The sequence below is a fragment of the Leuresthes tenuis genome, unplaced genomic scaffold (assembly GCF_036924035.1).
Source record: "Leuresthes tenuis unplaced genomic scaffold, fLeuTen1.0.hap1 SCAF_11, whole genome shotgun sequence".
NCBI lineage: Eukaryota > Metazoa > Chordata > Actinopteri > Atheriniformes > Atherinopsidae > Leuresthes > Leuresthes tenuis.
The window spans coordinates 25,378,401-25,396,023 of NW_027325365.1; positions in this window are offsets into that span (position 1 = coordinate 25,378,401).

Sequence of the window (17,623 nt, forward strand, 5' to 3'; positions counted from 1 at the left end):
AGAGGCCATTAATAGGAAAGATTTAGAAAAAAGACAAACGTACCCAGTGCTCAGGATCAACTGAAATAATAACTTCAGTTTTCTTTACCATTTGATTTGAATGTCATCAATCACGAGACAAAGAGAGGAAAAGAAAATGCGCACGTTTCATTAATTTAGCGTTTGCTTTAGGTAAACAGAAAGGCCTAATTAACTAACTAGTTAAACCTATTTGCTGATGAGGCCTTCATCATGAATGATATCTCTGCATATGATATCCAATTTATTACTATCTGATGAGGAGTTCACTGCCACTGCTAGATCTCTGTAATTTGACCACTGAAAAGATCGAACCAACCATAAAACATTTTAAAATGTCAAAAAGTACTTCAGTAAGTAAGAGAACCTAATTGGGAGCAAATAATTCAACAGTGACCTTTAATAATTACCACTCAACTCACTAATATAGCCTTCTATTGATTGCTGGACCTCAGCAGTAGCTTTGGAATGGGCCTGAGACATGAGAATGAATAAATGGACGACCGTGGCAGCCTCAGTGCTGTGTGTGTGCGTTCTGACACATTTTCTCATGGATTCCTCTCCTGTTCCATGCATCTTTGGGTCATCCTCTCTTTGCCAGGTCATCAAGGAGGATGCAATCACTGCCAACCTGTCAGTGACTTTCCACCCCTGGGGGACGGCCACAGAACAAATTTCGCAGACTGTTCATGCATCAAGAGGAGTCAATAATGGCCACTGGTGCTGTTGCATCTCCTCTGCTAGAAAAGTGTCACAAAGCTCAACTGTTATCTGTCTCCCTATTTCCTGCCGCATGGCAGCTGGATCAATATGCACTTTACTTTACCTACGTTTGATTTTTTCACAGATGAAGGCAGTACTTTCTACTTTAATTTGCCTGACAGGGTTTGTTTTGTGCAACTGTAAAAATTAAATAACATAACTTCTGTGGAATGGAACTTTTTTTCTCATACCCTTGGCTCAATTCTGGAGTTAGATTCATTTCTGCACAAACAAGAGTTTTCTTTAGGTTGGCCCCTATCAAAACACAGCTGAATGTGTAGTTATCGCAAGACAATCTCATATGGCTCAAAGATCATGCTTTTTAGAGAGGTGGTGTGACATGTAGAACAAACCAGGGAGCCAATTAGCATAACAGTGGTGTGATTCAGAGGGGAAAACTTAATGTCATGCAGAAGTTTGCGTGGCCAATGAGAAGAAAAGTCATAGCCAGAGAGATAGTGTACATGATGAGATTAACTGGATTATAGCTATAGTTGGGTTATTCTCCTTATCTGACCAAGGGTGAATGAATCGAATCACTGGCACAAAGCATGGCATACCACAGTAGATAAGTGGCGCTGTACCCAACTATCGCTAATAGAGCCACTTCCGGTTAACGTCTTCACCACCACCAACAACAACAAAACTAAAGCATTCGAGAAAGATGGCGAACGAAGAGCAAGATGAAGCTATATAACTCTACATTTGTGATGAGCATGGTGTGAGTGTACTCAGTTCCTGACAGGTCATGTGGGCACAGTTCACATATGCTAAAATCCAGACTAAATTCTCTGTCCTTGGAAGATGACTGTATGAGCATTAAAACACTCCCTGGTGTTCCTCCAGTTGAAGTTTTAGCATCAGATTGACTGAGTCTGTCTAAAGCTGCAGCAAGCAGCCCTCTGTTCTTAAAATTAACAACTATTTCAGGCCTAAAAAGTTACGATCAGAAGTTCAAACCCTTTATGGTCTCTGTTATGACACATTTTTTTTTTTCTATTATTTATCAATTCTATTATTTGTGCATGTGGACTGCATACATTAATTCAATGTCACAACATTCTGTGAAAACTGTCACAAATCTTTAATGATCTTTAATATGTAGAGAAGTTTATCCACCATGATCTCACTCAGACCATCGCTATGGTTGTTTCTGGTTATATTCTGGAGATCAAATCATGTCAACAGTCATGTGATCGATGTCAGGAGTCTAGTGTACTGCCCATAAATGCAGTCAGGTGAAGCTAACTCTCTTTGTGGACTATTTTCCACAGAAAATACATAGCGATGGTTAGTGTTCAGTCTTTTAGATCCATAGTTACAGTAATAAAAAATTTGATGGTGGAGTTACACTCCCTTTTGAACCAGTAATTTAGGAAAACATGGGATGACATAAAAAAAAACATTTTCCTACAACACCCACAAACAAACAAATTTTTCCGGGTGACGACATCACTCTTTGAAAAAGACAAAAAAAACTTGACCTTTGTTCAAAAACCTTTCCTTTTAAGTTTCACTAGATCTGTTGTTTTCAAACATAAATCTGTAAGTTGTAATTAATTTCAGTAATTATTGAGCAGACAAAAGTACAAAAAAGAGTTCTGAGACCACCATTCAGGGTTTGCATTTTGTGGAGAACAGAAAACAAGACACGTTCAATTATTATTAAATATATTAGATTTAATCAATTTAGCTTGACAAATTTTTTTTAATCATTATTTAAAAAAATAATCATGAAAATTAATATATATAAAAAATAAACTTTTTCTTTTAATCTTTTGTTTTCATTATTGTGCTGCCCTCTCGGGAGCCAAAATGCATGCTAAAGAGCCCTCTCGGGAGCCAGAACGTGTGCTAAACTTCACTCTTGGGAGCCAAAACGCGTGCTAAACTCCCCTCAAGTGCCCTCTCGGCAGCCAAAACGCGGGCTAAAGTGCCCTCTTGGGAGCCAAAACAGGTGCCAAACTGTCCTCAAGTGCCCTGTCAGGAGCCAAAACGGGTGCTAAACTGCCCTCTTGGGAGTCAAAACGTGTCTTAAACTGTCCTCAATTGCCCTGTCTCAACTCAACTCAACTTTTTTTAAAAACAGCCTTGGCTGTAACAAAGTGTTGTACATGAATAACAACACGAAGTATAAGACATAAGCCTCATTCTCTCCTATAGTCCTGCAGCTTGGGTCACCATTGCCAAATCCATGACCGTTCTGAGCAGCTTTTTGATTGCCTTTCCCATAAAGAAACTTTCTGATTCTCTAAACTGAGAACGTGTTAAACACTGGACTGCAGATAATCACTGACAATAATAAGTACTTCACACAACCCAATAAACCCCATGAAAGACCAAACTGTATTTTTGATCTTAATAATAAGACAGACTTACTTACAGTATATTCATATTCAAAACAAGTCATAATCTCCCATGTGGCCAGTGGTGTAGTCATGTCAAATAAGCTTGTTTTTGTTTATGTGCTCAACATTTGTCATGAAATAATTTTTCATTCATCTGTTCGGCTAATGGTTGTTCGGCTTGTCACTTTTTCCTCTTTGATTTTCCTGTGCATCATTTAAAAACTGGTTTGTGAGTGCTGCTAAATACAATGCATATTTTCTCTCAAGACCTTTTTTTTCGCAATTTCCTTGGCTCTCATCTCTCATTTCCTGTTTCCCTTCCCCTTCATTTACAGAGAATGTGTAATGATAAATCACTGGTCTAGAATTTTTGTGCATGTGGCAGGATTTACAGCTATTTTTTCAAGTTTATTGATACCCAATTCTAATCTACAAGGGGGGAAAAATCCCTGGACAAGTAATAGTTGAAGAGAAATGTTTAAAACTTTTCTGTTAGAGACAGATGATCAAACTCATTACTGAATCTTAGACTTGACCCAATGATTATATTAATGATTCTGCATAAAGGTGAAATGTTCCTCTGACTTGTAGTTATTGACAGTATCTTGTCATTTTGAAACAACTTAAATGTTAACTGACTTGTGTAACTTTCATCAGGACATTAATGTCAGCAAATACATCCCATTAATGCAGTTTTACTATGTTAGCTCAACATATTCAGCTCATTAGTGCATGAAATCTTCATCAATAAATTCATAGATCACACTTAAAATGTAGCCCACTGCTTTGTCGTGGTCCCTTGACTTCTTAGCAATGTTAACATTCCTCACAGAAAATCAGGGGAGCAGAGCCGGCCTCAAGCTTAAAGATGACAGTGAGAATAAAAATAACTGTGTGAATCTCAACAAGCTGGCTGAATGAGGGAACCCATCTGAATTTCAAAAAGTCCCTGCATGCATTAAAGAGGGTTATCAGCATTCAGTGTAGAAGCATGGGGCGCTGCACTAACCAGACTACTGAGACCCCAGAAAAAGCGAGATCATCATGACTGTCAAACTAATTAGACAGCCAAAGGGGAAAGATGAACAGGCACCACTATCAAATATTCTATGGGCCCAAAAGATGATGGATGGAAGAAGTCTTCTTAGATGCCTTACAGCCAGTTGGAGATTGGTTTCACTCGTCTGCACTGCAGCTCTCAGAGTAAGACTTGCATAATGTCAGGTAGTACCTTATATTGCTGTTACCATCAATTAATTATTCCATTCCTTTTGATAAAAATTCCCCACTTCAGTTTTTCTCTTGTTGTTTTGTTCTTTTTAATTGCACTTTTTGTAGCTGCAGTTAGAGCGTAACATTTCAGCACTGCCTGTGATTCCAAACCACAGCCGTGTTCATCTGGTAACTTATATGACTTATATCTCTTAGTATGTTGGACCTGGATTTATTTTTTGATGATTGAGATCCCAGTCTAATGGGAGAATGTTCAGTGCTTAAGTTTAACTGACATTCAACAAAGTGGGGAAAGCTGAACGAGTCTTAAGAAATGTTTTTTCTTTTACCCTCAAAGGTGTATGCTGCCCATGGTTGAAACTGTCACTACTCTGAAATTGCTCAAGGCCTTTTAACAGTGAACCTGCTACAGCACCCACATTTTTCCATCTATTGCCCTTTTGTCTTTGTCAAAGTGTAAAAAATGTGTCTCCTCTCTTATGTTACTTTCCTGCACACCACAATTACACTTTTTGTGTTAAAAGCCTCAACATTTTATAACTATGCCCATAAATCCCAATGCACAAACGGTAAAGGATGGGTCTGCTATCAGAAACATAAAAGTCACACAGCAGGAAAGCCCTGTGCTGCTCACAGCTGCATAAGTCACAGGTTTTCCTGAAAAAGCAGCAGTTTGAGACAAAGTTAGAGTAAATTTTAAGTCTCATGTTGCGCTTGAACATCACCACGGCAACCTCAACTGCTACTCAGAACTCACAGTTGATGGACATTTGGTAATCAACAGGTTCTGTTTGCATGAAGCAAGGGACAGGCGGTCTCAGCAATTCAGTTTCTCTAGAAATTGTTTGGTTTAGTTTGTCTACATTATTGTGTTTGTACTAGAGCTGTAGAGGACATTTGTAAAATTAAAAAGAAGGAAAACATCTTTATATTACCTATTTAATGAGCACTTTTGAACACTTCACAGTCTATTTGCCCTTCAGAAAATAGGGGTGGAGCTTACCTCCATAGATACCGTGCACCTTAGCAATGTTTACTTCCGCCATCAACAGTGAGTGAAATAAACTTATTTTACCACCTTTTACCTGCTGTAGAAATCCAAAAACATGCCAAAAACTCATGTCATGTCTGGGTTGACAATCTAGTCCCACAGCAACCACAGATGGGTGAATTTCACTGACTTTTCAAGGAACTCAGTCTTGATGACGGCCATGTTTAGACTGACCGGTGCTCAGTTTGATTATCTTCTGATGATGACCTGCAGCAGGACTTCCCAGATGGACACCAACGACGATCTTTCAGTCTGAGCTGCAGAGCACCTGTCACCTATCCATCGTTCTCTGGTGATTCGTAGTCCGTCTCATGTTTTGTATGTGAGTTAATAATGTAATTATATAGCAAAAGTCACTGGTCACAAATAGGGTTGCAAAATTCCTGTAATTTTTTTAAAGCTGGAAAATTTCCATGGGCATTAATGGGGATAAACTAGTCATTTTCAAAATTAACAGTCGGGAACTTCCAAGTAGTAGTAACAGCATAATTTTGGCTGAAACATTCAGATTTGATGCACAGATTTAGTATCTATGCTATTCTTAGTTACAGGCACATAGTTTGCTACTTACTTACTTGCAGGGCTATTGAGGTCACACTACAAGCATTGTACATTCCTCCATCACATGCACACATTATTTCTAGAATTCTGAACTACTAAAGCTTCTCTTTTGAGTCCACAGCTCAGACATACACTATTGAAGTACACATTTGAGCCCAATGACAACATAAAGTCGAGTAGGTTTTGATGGTATTAAGCAGTACATATATTTGATCTATAGTGTTAAAGTTTTTTGTTGTGGTGTTAAAGTTTAAGCAGCAACAATTTGATCAAAATGTATTCATGCAGTTGCTAGCTAACTGGTAAACTAACTATGCTAAATATAAGCTAATAGCATGATATCATTAAAGAGTCTTATCATGGTATTAGCCACCTCAAATGTGACGCCATTTTTTCTGCCTCCAGCCAAACGTTTTTCTGTAATCATACAAAATGTTGTATAACATTTTGAAGACCATTTAATTTCATTATTGTTTTTTACACATACAGAATCTGATGTGTGGAGGAATTTCACACCAGCTAATGTTGAAGGAAAATCTTTATGTGTAAATACTGTGGAAAGACAGGTGAAGAATTCCACAAAGATGCAGCAGCATATTGCAAAGTGCCAAAGTCCCCCCCAGAGCTAAAAACATGCAACTGACTAAAGTTCCACTCCAGGGGAAAATTTATCTATTGCATCAGACTCATCAATTCTCGGGGAAATTCACTGGGGAATTTTCTGCCCTTTTGCAATCCCAGTCACAAATCTGTTTGAGCTCACAGGATGTTAAATGCACCTTTAAACACCATTTACCTGAGCGGAAATCCTGTCGGATTATAGAAATTCCAAACAAATGTGTCATCTTTACGTAGTTAAAATGTTAGTATTTTTGTAGGTCTATAAGTTAATATATCTTGTAATTTTTTAGAGTGAGCAGAGTCTTCACACCATTTAAACAGCGTAAGCCAGCTCACCATGTTCATTCAGAACATTGGGTTTTTTTTATTTTATCAGCAATACGTTATTGAGAGATGATAAAGTTGTAATTTGGCCTCTTTACTACATTACAACAGTGAGAACGTTGACATTAAAATACATAAGGATAACTGTGATATGCTGCCTTTATCAAGTCTGAGTTTAAGGAATAGAGTAATAAAGGGCCAAATGAGAATATTCGCTTGCTTTTGGCCGATTACACCATAAGTTGTGCCTCTGGTCACTTTTCCATTTTAACAGCTAATTAGTTGAGGTATCTACTAAAGGTATTTATTTATGAGTATAAAACATAATGATAGTTTTTTTTTTTCATTTTCTTCTTAGAAAAATTGGCACCATTATGAAATATAACGAAACCTTCACAAGTGAATGCAAATGAGTCAGTTTGTCAAATCACAATATCATAAATCAAAGTCCAGCGTTATTGGATATCAATGAAAAAATCTTAAACATTTGAAGCAGCTCGGAATATATAGCTGATACATTTTTACTTGAATGTTTATAGGTTTTTTTTTCCACAATGACCCACACCAAAGAAACACATTTTAAGTGGTTTGTAATTTTATCAAGATGTAGTGCTAAAATACCTACAATGGTTGGTGGGGATTATGGGGGACAAAACTCAAGGAAAGGCTACAATTGAGAGAATGCACAAAGAGACACAACTATTGTTTGCAAAAACGTTCATACAGAAGCCACAGTTTTTCTGGGGCAATACTCCATGAACAGAATAAATAATGTAGAACTCTTTAGGAATTCAACACATCACTTTGTTTTTTGATAAAATGAGGTCCATAAAGAAAACAATAGCATAGTTTCATGGGGCATAAATGTCTTCCTATACAATTCTGAATCCAATTATAACGTCAAAGATGCAAATAGAATGATTTCTCTGGATCTAGTACAATGCATCATAAACCTTATAATGGCCTACCATTAGAATTTAGCTTTAAATTCTGCAAGACTTCAGTGTCAATGTCACAATAAACCTAAGAGTGGGTTCTGTTATGGAAGTTTTCAATCGCTTCCTTCCTAATACCTCTGATGAGCAATGAAATAGAGAACTTTACTTTTTCTGCCGGCCGGCCGGCTAAGTTTTTATTCTTCGTTGCAAGGAAAAAGATCAGTCCACACCATTCAGCGGCAATTGTATGAAAAGATACAAACAAAAGGAACACAGAGGATTTATACCTGAGGAGGGGGGCTTTGTTCTTTAGGTGTGTAACCACACCTCCAGGGGGGGTAGGATGCAGTCTTGATGATTAAGAAACAGGAGGTTGAAACAATTATCTTCTCTGAGTGTTAATGAAGAAGTAAATGATTTAAAACAATTAGCGTGTCTGGGTGATACAAATGGCGAATGTGGATTGGAGAGTCTGTCAGTCCTGAGACATAAAATTCACAGTTCACATCATTTCTGTGCCAGCTCGTGCTAAGTGAGCAGTTTTCACACCATTTAAATAGCGCAAGCTGGCCCACTCACAGATGCCTTCCTCTGATCGAGCTGTGAAAGCAGTGGATACACCCAAAGGCATCCCTTGCAAGGTAAACAAAAACACCGTCTCACGACTAACACCAACGTAGGTTACAGCAGACCGCCAAATCTAACTTCAAGAAATGATTTGTATTCTATAAGAGAACGAGAAAATTGGAAAACATTCTATAGGGCATTGATTAGTTCCAGCAGTAGCACAGCTGATCTGAGCATACCTCCAGATACCTGTGTACTCGAGATAATGACAAGGATGTTGATGTTGAAGACTTTATCCAACCACACCTTTGCCACAACTCTGCAAAGTCAAAGCTAATTGCAACATCTTTATTGCTAATGATTTATAAACTTTCAGTGTGGTTGAGTGTGACAGGCTATGTGACACATACGAAAGAACTGAAAAAAATCAATACTAGCCAGAAATTCGATTCGAACCAGGAACCCTCTTGCTGTGGGGCGACAGTGCTAAACACGACACCACCATGCAGCCCTCAGACTGACAATGAGAAGCCTAAAGGAGAAAGAGGAGTACTCAAAATATCTGAAAGGCAGAACAACAGCAGCAGCTATGCAATTTAAAAGTTGTAGTTGCAGGACATGGGCATGAATCTCTCTGGACCACGACTGTGATGACAAAATTGAGAACGGGCGAGTTTGACAGCGTGGAAAGTAGAAGTGACAGAAGTGACTTCATTAAAACGTGGAGGTTGTCATCTGCTGGGGCTGCTTTACTTCCATTGTTACTGGATACATTTAATTGATCAAAGAGCTCAAAAGAGCTAGAAGGCCTTGCAAAGAGAAAAAAAAAAGTTGACTTTTTCAATATCTTTGCCAATAGTTGAAGTTTGTGTTATCAACTCTGCATTCACAATAAGATAGAATTAAAAGTTCAAACAACTACCAAGGAAGTTCAGTAAATTAATTTATTCATAATAACTTCCAGAACAAATGTTGTATGTGATAAAATTAATTAGGGAAATAAAAAATTCACATTTTTTCTCAAACCTGACCAGTTTTTTTAGGGAGTGAAGAGATGAGTTGTGGGTGGGAGGACTGTCTGCACACCTTTTGGGAAGTACTTTGGTATTTTCTACTTTGCTTGCAGAAATTCTTCATAAAATCATGGAGATGTCTGTAGGATGTGCATTGTACTGCAAACTGTCCAATCAAGTGGACCAATTTCTTTTACATTCTATGTGGTGTTAAATTTGCCAACCCACACAGTTCTCAGCTTCTTCAAAAGTAGGGCAAAACTTAAACTGGGGGTGGGGTTTTAGGGGAGTACAACGTGAGCTACACAAACCTTTGCTAGACCATACAGTTTAGAAATGGTACAGTACCCAGAGTAGAATGAAGATGTCAGATAGAGGTGGGTTAAATAACAGTTAAGGACAGGACTTGGTCCCCAATAACAGCAGCAAAGTATCAATGAATCCCGTTGATGAGACTACAGGCATGTCTTAAACACATAACAACCTGGATTACTCTGAATTTTATGCTTCTCCTATTCAGACAAAACTGATATTGCTGTCTTTGGACTTTTCAGGAAGACAATCATGAAAAATCTTTGCATTAATTTTATGAACAGGAACTTTCTTTTGACTCGCATATAAAACTGGTTTCTAGGACTGCCTTCTTTCTTTGTACAGCTGTAATTCCTTATTTTTTAGTTGTCCCAGCTGATCCCGGAGAACTAGCAGGAGAGATCATATTTCTCCAGGTTTGGCTTTTCTTCATTGGCTCCCTGTTAAATCCAGAATAGATTATATTCCTCACATATAAAGTTCCCAATGACCAATCTCCATTGTATGTTAAAGAACTCATAATTTGATATTTTCCCTACAGAGCACTTCACTGTCAGGCTGCAGGTCGACTTGTGGTTCCCAGAGTTTCTAAAAGTTAAATGAAAGGCAGAGCCTTCAGTTATCAGATCCTTCTGTGTGGAACCATCCACCAGTTTGGGTTCAGGAAGCAGACACCCTCTCTAACTTTAAGATCAGGCTTAAAAGTTTCTTTTTTGATTAAATCTTATAGTTAGGGATGGATGACCATGAAACATCCTTTAGTTAAGCAGGCCAGACAGCTGGGAGACCTCTCTTGATACACCTCTCCTCACTTTGCTCTCTTTAGTCTGCATGTAAATATATCAATACTTTTGTCATTAACTTGTATTACAATTAATTGGATCATTGGCTTTGGTTAACACTCTTCACTCTGTCTCATTGACTAACATGTAGCTAACCATGCTGCTGATGTTATCCACAAACATCATCGGACACTGGTTAAGTGCAACTCACTAATGCAGCAACAATAGCGAATGAACATGTAGTGCAAAAAAAGAAAGAAAAAAGGAAACACACCAGCTGTTTTTTTTAGCCTAGCAGGGATAAAATCACTCCTAGTAAAGGGCTCATTACTTCTTATTATTATTAAATGTACAGTACATCAGGCAAATCGTTTTTTCCAATAATTTCTTTGTTCCTCAGTACAGCCGATGTCAAATCAAAGTATTTCTGCCATTTGTTCAACCCAGTCTTCCTGTAAGGTTCAGCTTCAAAGGTAATACTTAGCAGTATTCAGCTTATAAGACAGCTGAAACATGAACAACAATCTTTCAAAAGGAACTGCAAATCAATTAGTGCTATGATATTCATGTGCTTTGAGAAACTACTTACAGCGCTCATAATGGATCAAATTACCAGTCTTAATTAGTCTTAATCCTCACTGGCTTTTTAAAATGCATAGTTATGGTCTTATCGAAGTCAAAATGTTAGGATTAACCTTTGCAACTCTGATATTGACTCCCTTACTGAAGGATATTAGGTTGTAATAATGCAATGTGAAGAAATGATTCCAGCGGTAATGTTCAGTGCTGAATTATTTATATCACCATCAGTGGTGAAATCAAGCAGAAAGACGTCTGTTCTTTGTTGTACTGATCTGTTTAATTGGAAGGGGATTCGATCAAGGTTTCTATTTTCAAAGTCTCAACACACACTAACAGTTTAGTATACACATAGTGCCATGTCACTTGACAGACTTGTGTTGGCACGTGACCACCAACACAATGTGTTGTCAGTGTGTGATCTGGCTGCGTAATAAGGACAAAAGAAGAACAGTGCTGGAAGAAAAGGGAGTTGACATACATCACAACGTCCAAAAACAGCATCTTAAACCATCCTTTCAGAGGATTTTTCTGACCTGCACCAAGCATCCCCACTGTTACTGTGGTCAGACAATTTTCATTTGATCTGTCCATAGCACTTGATTTTACAAGACTGTCCCAGAAACATTGTCCCAGAAAAGGTGTACGCATTTCTTACATTTACAGTTCATATTCTGTGTTTCATTGTCTCTGGTGGAGCATTTAGCTGTTAAAAAGTTGGAAGTGCAGCAGAGAGGGAGACTTAGTTAAAATCTACAGAAATTGCCATGGATTCATGCGGGTACTTGTAACCTGGCAACCACTGAAGCGACGACATCGCTGGAAGTGTTGGCAGCAGAGCTGGAGAAGATATACACCAGTACTTGAATAGCACAGCTGAACTTCCTTGGTGAATAAGATGGACATAAACTCAAAGCAAACAGTTCAATGTTCTGGGCACAGATCCTCTCCCTCACAGAGACAGGTCTCGCATTAATACATGTGCTGTTAACAAATACCGCAATATCTGAAAAAATAAATGTTGGCCTAAATCTCCATCAATGGAAATTCTTCTCTCATATCAATACATGCATAAGAGTACAAAAGTCAGGGTGACCCTGCCCCATCTCTTTTTTAAAAGCAAGATTTTTAGTATTCTGAGCACAGTTCGATTTAGAGTAAAGCAACACTTTTTTGCAGAACATTTACTTAAGTACAGCCTTGAAATAGGCTCTTCTACTTCTGAAAAATGCTTTAAATTTTTATCTCACTACAAAGTACCTTGACCTTCACATTTAAGTGAGGCTTTCGCTTCATGGCTCAGAGAATGTGAGGATCTTGTTAGCCATCATAATGTTTGCTGAAATGAGGACATTATCTTAATCGAACATTTATCATAATCTCTCTCATGGAAATATACAGAATAACCAAGCACAACTATAGCACAAATGGATCCAGAGTGTGTCCTTGGTTGATCAGTTTCATTTGTCAGCATACCTGATTAAGCCATTTTACATTTAAGGAAAACTGCACAAATAAAGGGTGAAATATATGATCGGCGTTCCGAGAGGCCAGGTATGGATGAGTTTCAATATAACAGCTACTGTCGACCTACTCATAGAAATAGGGGGAAAAAAATTAAATGAGGAAAAAAAAAGAGAATTTGGCCAACAAACAGTGTAGACAGTGTCAGGAGGGGAAAGGATCAATATTTGAGAAATCATTGCTCGAGATTCCATGAGAAGCAGGGAGACTGCTTTTGATGCTTCCTGTGCTAAGAAATGCTAAGAAAAATTCCCTCCCTATGACTCTACCTCCTCCAGTGGAAGAACAAATAATGAAAATGGCCCATTTTATACTGTGGTGCTTATTTCACTTCATGACTTTCATGTTTAATTGTGGCTTTACTCTAATAAGAAGCTCATCAACTGTTATGAAGGCTGAAAACACTGAATCACTCCTGTTCATTGAGTTCAGTCTACAATGATAAGAATGAAGAGGGGAAAACAGACAAATAAAACGGACACAAAAATGAGCTATTTCTTTTATTAGACACATTTTTCAGTAATCCAGATGACAGAGAAACTCAAGAGCCTCACTGGCTCCAGGGTCTTTTTCAGGGTTTCACCCTTAATTGGAGTGGTTGTCAGGAACCACCTGGGTTGTTTACAACTGTGTTATTTGCACACCAAGACAAGTATTTGGATGTCGTGGTGGTTGTGCATCATAATTTCAAATTTGCTCATAAAGGAGGCAAACACAGGCTGCCTAATCTCTTGCAAAGGTTTATGTCTCTATAGTCAATCTGTTGAAAAGCATAGTCATTCAAGCTTTCAGGCATGTTTAAACTGAGTTCAACCTTGTACAGGCGGGTTTGAATGCAAGCCGAACGAAAAGTTAATTAATTTCTTTCAGAGTCACCATAATCTCTGACAGATGGGCGGGACTCTGTCTTATGACTTTTTCCCCTCAGGAATGAAATATTGTAACCAATCAGGCTAACAACGTACTCGCTTTACATTCAAACTCATCACTGTGTTTTGAATGCCACTGAGTGAAAACTTCTGTCATATCTGACCATCACTGGTATTTTAATAATGGGAATCAGGCCCTGTCATTTTGGACTGCCAGGTCAACTCATCGAGGCTTGCAACCTCAGTGTTGCTTACTTCTTTAAAAGGAAAAAGCTCATAGCCTGGCATTGGGTAGATAATTGCCAGGTACTCATCGGGGCATTTTAACCTTACAAGTAATAGCTCTTTTGTAAGACTCCCAGTTGAACTGTAACCTGCAAAGTTTAGTGTTTTTATCCCAGCTTTAAGTGCAGAGAGCATTTGCAGTGACATTTCTATGAGGGCCGTGTGGTTGTGTTTTCAATCAAGAAGGGAAGGTAGAGCTTTTAATCTGCTTCGAATATTTTTCTTTCTCGAACTAAGTTTGATGGACCCACACTATTTTTTGTGTTTCAGGTCAGCCTGCTGCTGCTGGAACAGTTTTACGCTTTTGTAGTTTTATCTTTTTGCACCTTTGTATTTTCTTGAGATTTAACTATCTATAGTCTGGGGGAGTTAGCCCTTCAGTGAATTGTTTTCAGCTTTCAATCTGATAAAATTAAAATGAGTTTTTCTTTTCCTTTTACTGCTGTTAAAGGCCACACCTTTATTCTTCCTTTTCAATTTCTTTGTGTACAGGATTTATATAAGCTATGAATACTGTCAAACCAACTATTACGAGTGCCTTCTGTCATATGTGTACATATGGAGAGCATATGTGGTGGTTTATACATCTTTTAACAACAACAAAAACCCACAACCAGGCAGTCCAGCCTCTTTTAATCAGCCTCTTCCCTTGTTTTTATAACTGTTCCGCCATGATAACTGCATATGCATGTTCCATAAAACCGACTTCTTCTTGGTTCTCAAAGACATTTCACCTCTCATTTGAAAGGTTTGGGGAGTATCAGCTTGTAAGCAGAGAGGCTCGTCACAGTTACGTGTCCCTGAGCCTCCTGACCAATATATGGGTCCGTTTTTCACCTGTTGGAAAGAGCATCTTCTGGTCACAGGATCCAAGGTGTGAATGGTTGTGAAACTGCCTGGGGAGGAGAGACTTGGAGGTGCTGGGAAGGTGGTACCTGAGGCCACCTCCTCTGTTCAAATATGTCTTTTCCAGTTTAACATGGCTTCCTTGACTCCGCTCTCAAACCATCCGTCTTCTCTGTCCAGCATGTGTACATTACTGTCCTCAGAAGAGTTTCCCTTTTTCTTGAGATGTTCATAGTATCTTTTCTTGCACTGCTGAGCGCTGACCTGAAGAGGTGGCTCTCCTATGTTGTGCCATGCGCATGGAGCTGCTTCTTTGGTTTAAAGTGCACTGGAATGTCATGTTTGGAGAAGATCCTTCTCATTGCTGAGGTGAGTTGATCCATCTGGAAAAAAAAAATAATGACCCTATTTTAAATACTAGGAGGCAGATTACACATATTACAGACTGAGCACCTATGTTAGTTAAAATGATGAAAAGTTGCATTAGACATACAGTAGCTTAAATATGTTCTGTGGAGCTCTTTCAAATAAATATTGCAAATCAGAAGGTTTAAAAGTATAACTTTATCTGTCAAGTAAGTATATTGTCATCTCAGAGGTTTGTCAGAGAGGAGAACACATGATTGTAAACTCAGCCACTATAACACGCTCACACCTACCACATTAAGACACTCATACGAATAAGTGAATTTTATACACTATATATTTCATTTGGCAACACACTTTAAAGCTACAAAATATACTGATAAAGAAGCCTAATATATTGATTGGAGAGACTCTGAAGTCCAAATTCCATTTCCCTCCTTGCCCTCACTTCTCAGCCTTATTCCTCTGTTTCAAGCGTCCGCACAGAGGTCTGCAATATCCCGAATCTGTCTACGGTGAGATGACAGGGCTACCTGGCCCTGTAACCTCACAGTTAATATCACTTTTGAGAGGCACTCTCAGATTGGAGTGTTATGACAGTTTTCACAGACTGTGAAACGATCACTTGCCCGTGCTAATTTACACAGACAGAGGCTACTAACATGCTGACTGGCATGTAGATGACTACTACAAAATGTGTTGACAATACTACACTTTTTTTGGTGCTACTTTTTTCCTGCATTCATCTGATTTGGACTCCCAATAACCCACACAGCTCACAGTGTAACGCCAATACTTCTTGTTTGGTCGGAGTATTCACCGAATGTGAATGTTACTTGTGAATAGGCCTGACTGTAGACGTGCTACTCCTGGCAGCATAAAAGGATTTAAACAGGTTTATCATTTATAGGGTGAATATTTCAGTCACTAAATCCTATAACTGTCAGCAGATTGACACTCAAAATAAGGAGGAAATGGTGATTGGTTGTTTGTTGTTTGCTGTTTGCTGCTCTTCATTTTAGAATGAGCAGAGATTTATGAATATAACATACCTGAGGTGGAGTCACAGACTTTTTGCCAACAGTTTTTGATTATCTTGATGCCATCCTGTAGAAAACCTTTTGGCTCATGTACACATGAGGAATTTTCATTGAAGTTACTTGGTAGCATCTTTTATCTAATTCTCTGCACTTTAATGTGTAGCAGCTGCTGTGTGAAGTCAGCTGCTACATAGTTGCTGTTAACCACAGCCTGTTCACTGACTTCACCAAAAAGAGACACTGGGCCTTACAATATTAGTGCTATTTGAGGTTAACAAGATATCTGGAACTGATAAGCAGCAACAGTAATTGCAACAAAAAGTATGGCTGTTCACTGATACTGTGAAAGCACATCAGAAATCCTCTTTAAGGGGATCTGCCGCTTTGGCTGCAAGAAAACAAAAGTTACCCGAACAGCAAGTTTCTAAAAGGGGCCATAAATATGCTTTTTGTGACTGGTAGAGCTCTGTCAGAGCGCCTGCTTCCCGCGGCAGAAACAGAACCTGACAGTAGCTTCTCATGGTTGGTTGGCTCTGACTACCAGCTCTGTCTCAGTCCATAATTCACCAAGCTTGGGTCAGTGAGTTTCTTCCGTATTCCATGACACTCCACCGCATACTGTGGTGCCAACCCTTAGGTTAGATGCATAAAGCCGTGTGTAGTTTGATGACAAAAACTGTGTGTACGCTCAAAGGAATAAATGTGCATACACTTTACTTTGCTCAGATCAACGATGACATACGTAAGTGTGGCTTTCTTTTATAAATCTGTCTCTGTGAAACTGCACATACACAAACCTGATTTCCACTCTTATTTTCAGCCATGAATGGATGCCCCTGTTATTAATCATTTGAAATAATCTATTAAATCATTTTAGGAAAAATAACTTTAAAGTCATTATTGGAAAATGATACACTTTTGGGGGGTAAAACTAAAGAGGCATGATAATGACATGGCAGATAAGAACAGTTTTACAGAACATAAACCCTGGATGTTTTTTACATTTACCTTCCTGCTACTCAGTTAGTTTTTTAATGTTATTACAGACTACAGAACTATTTCTGGTAGAGATTTTCTTTTTTTTTTTCAGCCAGTGCATCGTCGCTCTCTGGAGGAAGTGGCTTAGGCTGCCACAGTGATCTTCTGCACCGTGTGCTCTCAGGTGCATCTCTTTGTTCGCTAGTGAGACATCTGCGTGATAAACTTTTGTTTTTATTAACATGCTCATTGCACGATTTTATTTGTTTCAAGAGGGAGTAGCACCGTAATCCCGCCTAAATTATTTCCTCAGGATTGTTCTAATCCGAAAACCTCTTTGGATACTGTGATTTGCTTGGATTCTTCTCATGTTTCCTCATTTAATCTGAGAGGATGCGAGTCCCTCTGCAGAGATCGGCGACACTGGTTTCGTCCTTTCATTATTGCACACAGTGTACAGTATTTCTACTGGTATTGTACTCAGGAAATGAGGCTGAGTGCTTGCTGTAGTTGAAGAAGAATGGTTCAGTCGCCAAGGTGATGGAGTAAGAGGATGATGACATTTTTGCTTGGGCATCAGTTATGATCCTCCCCAGCTGACAGAGA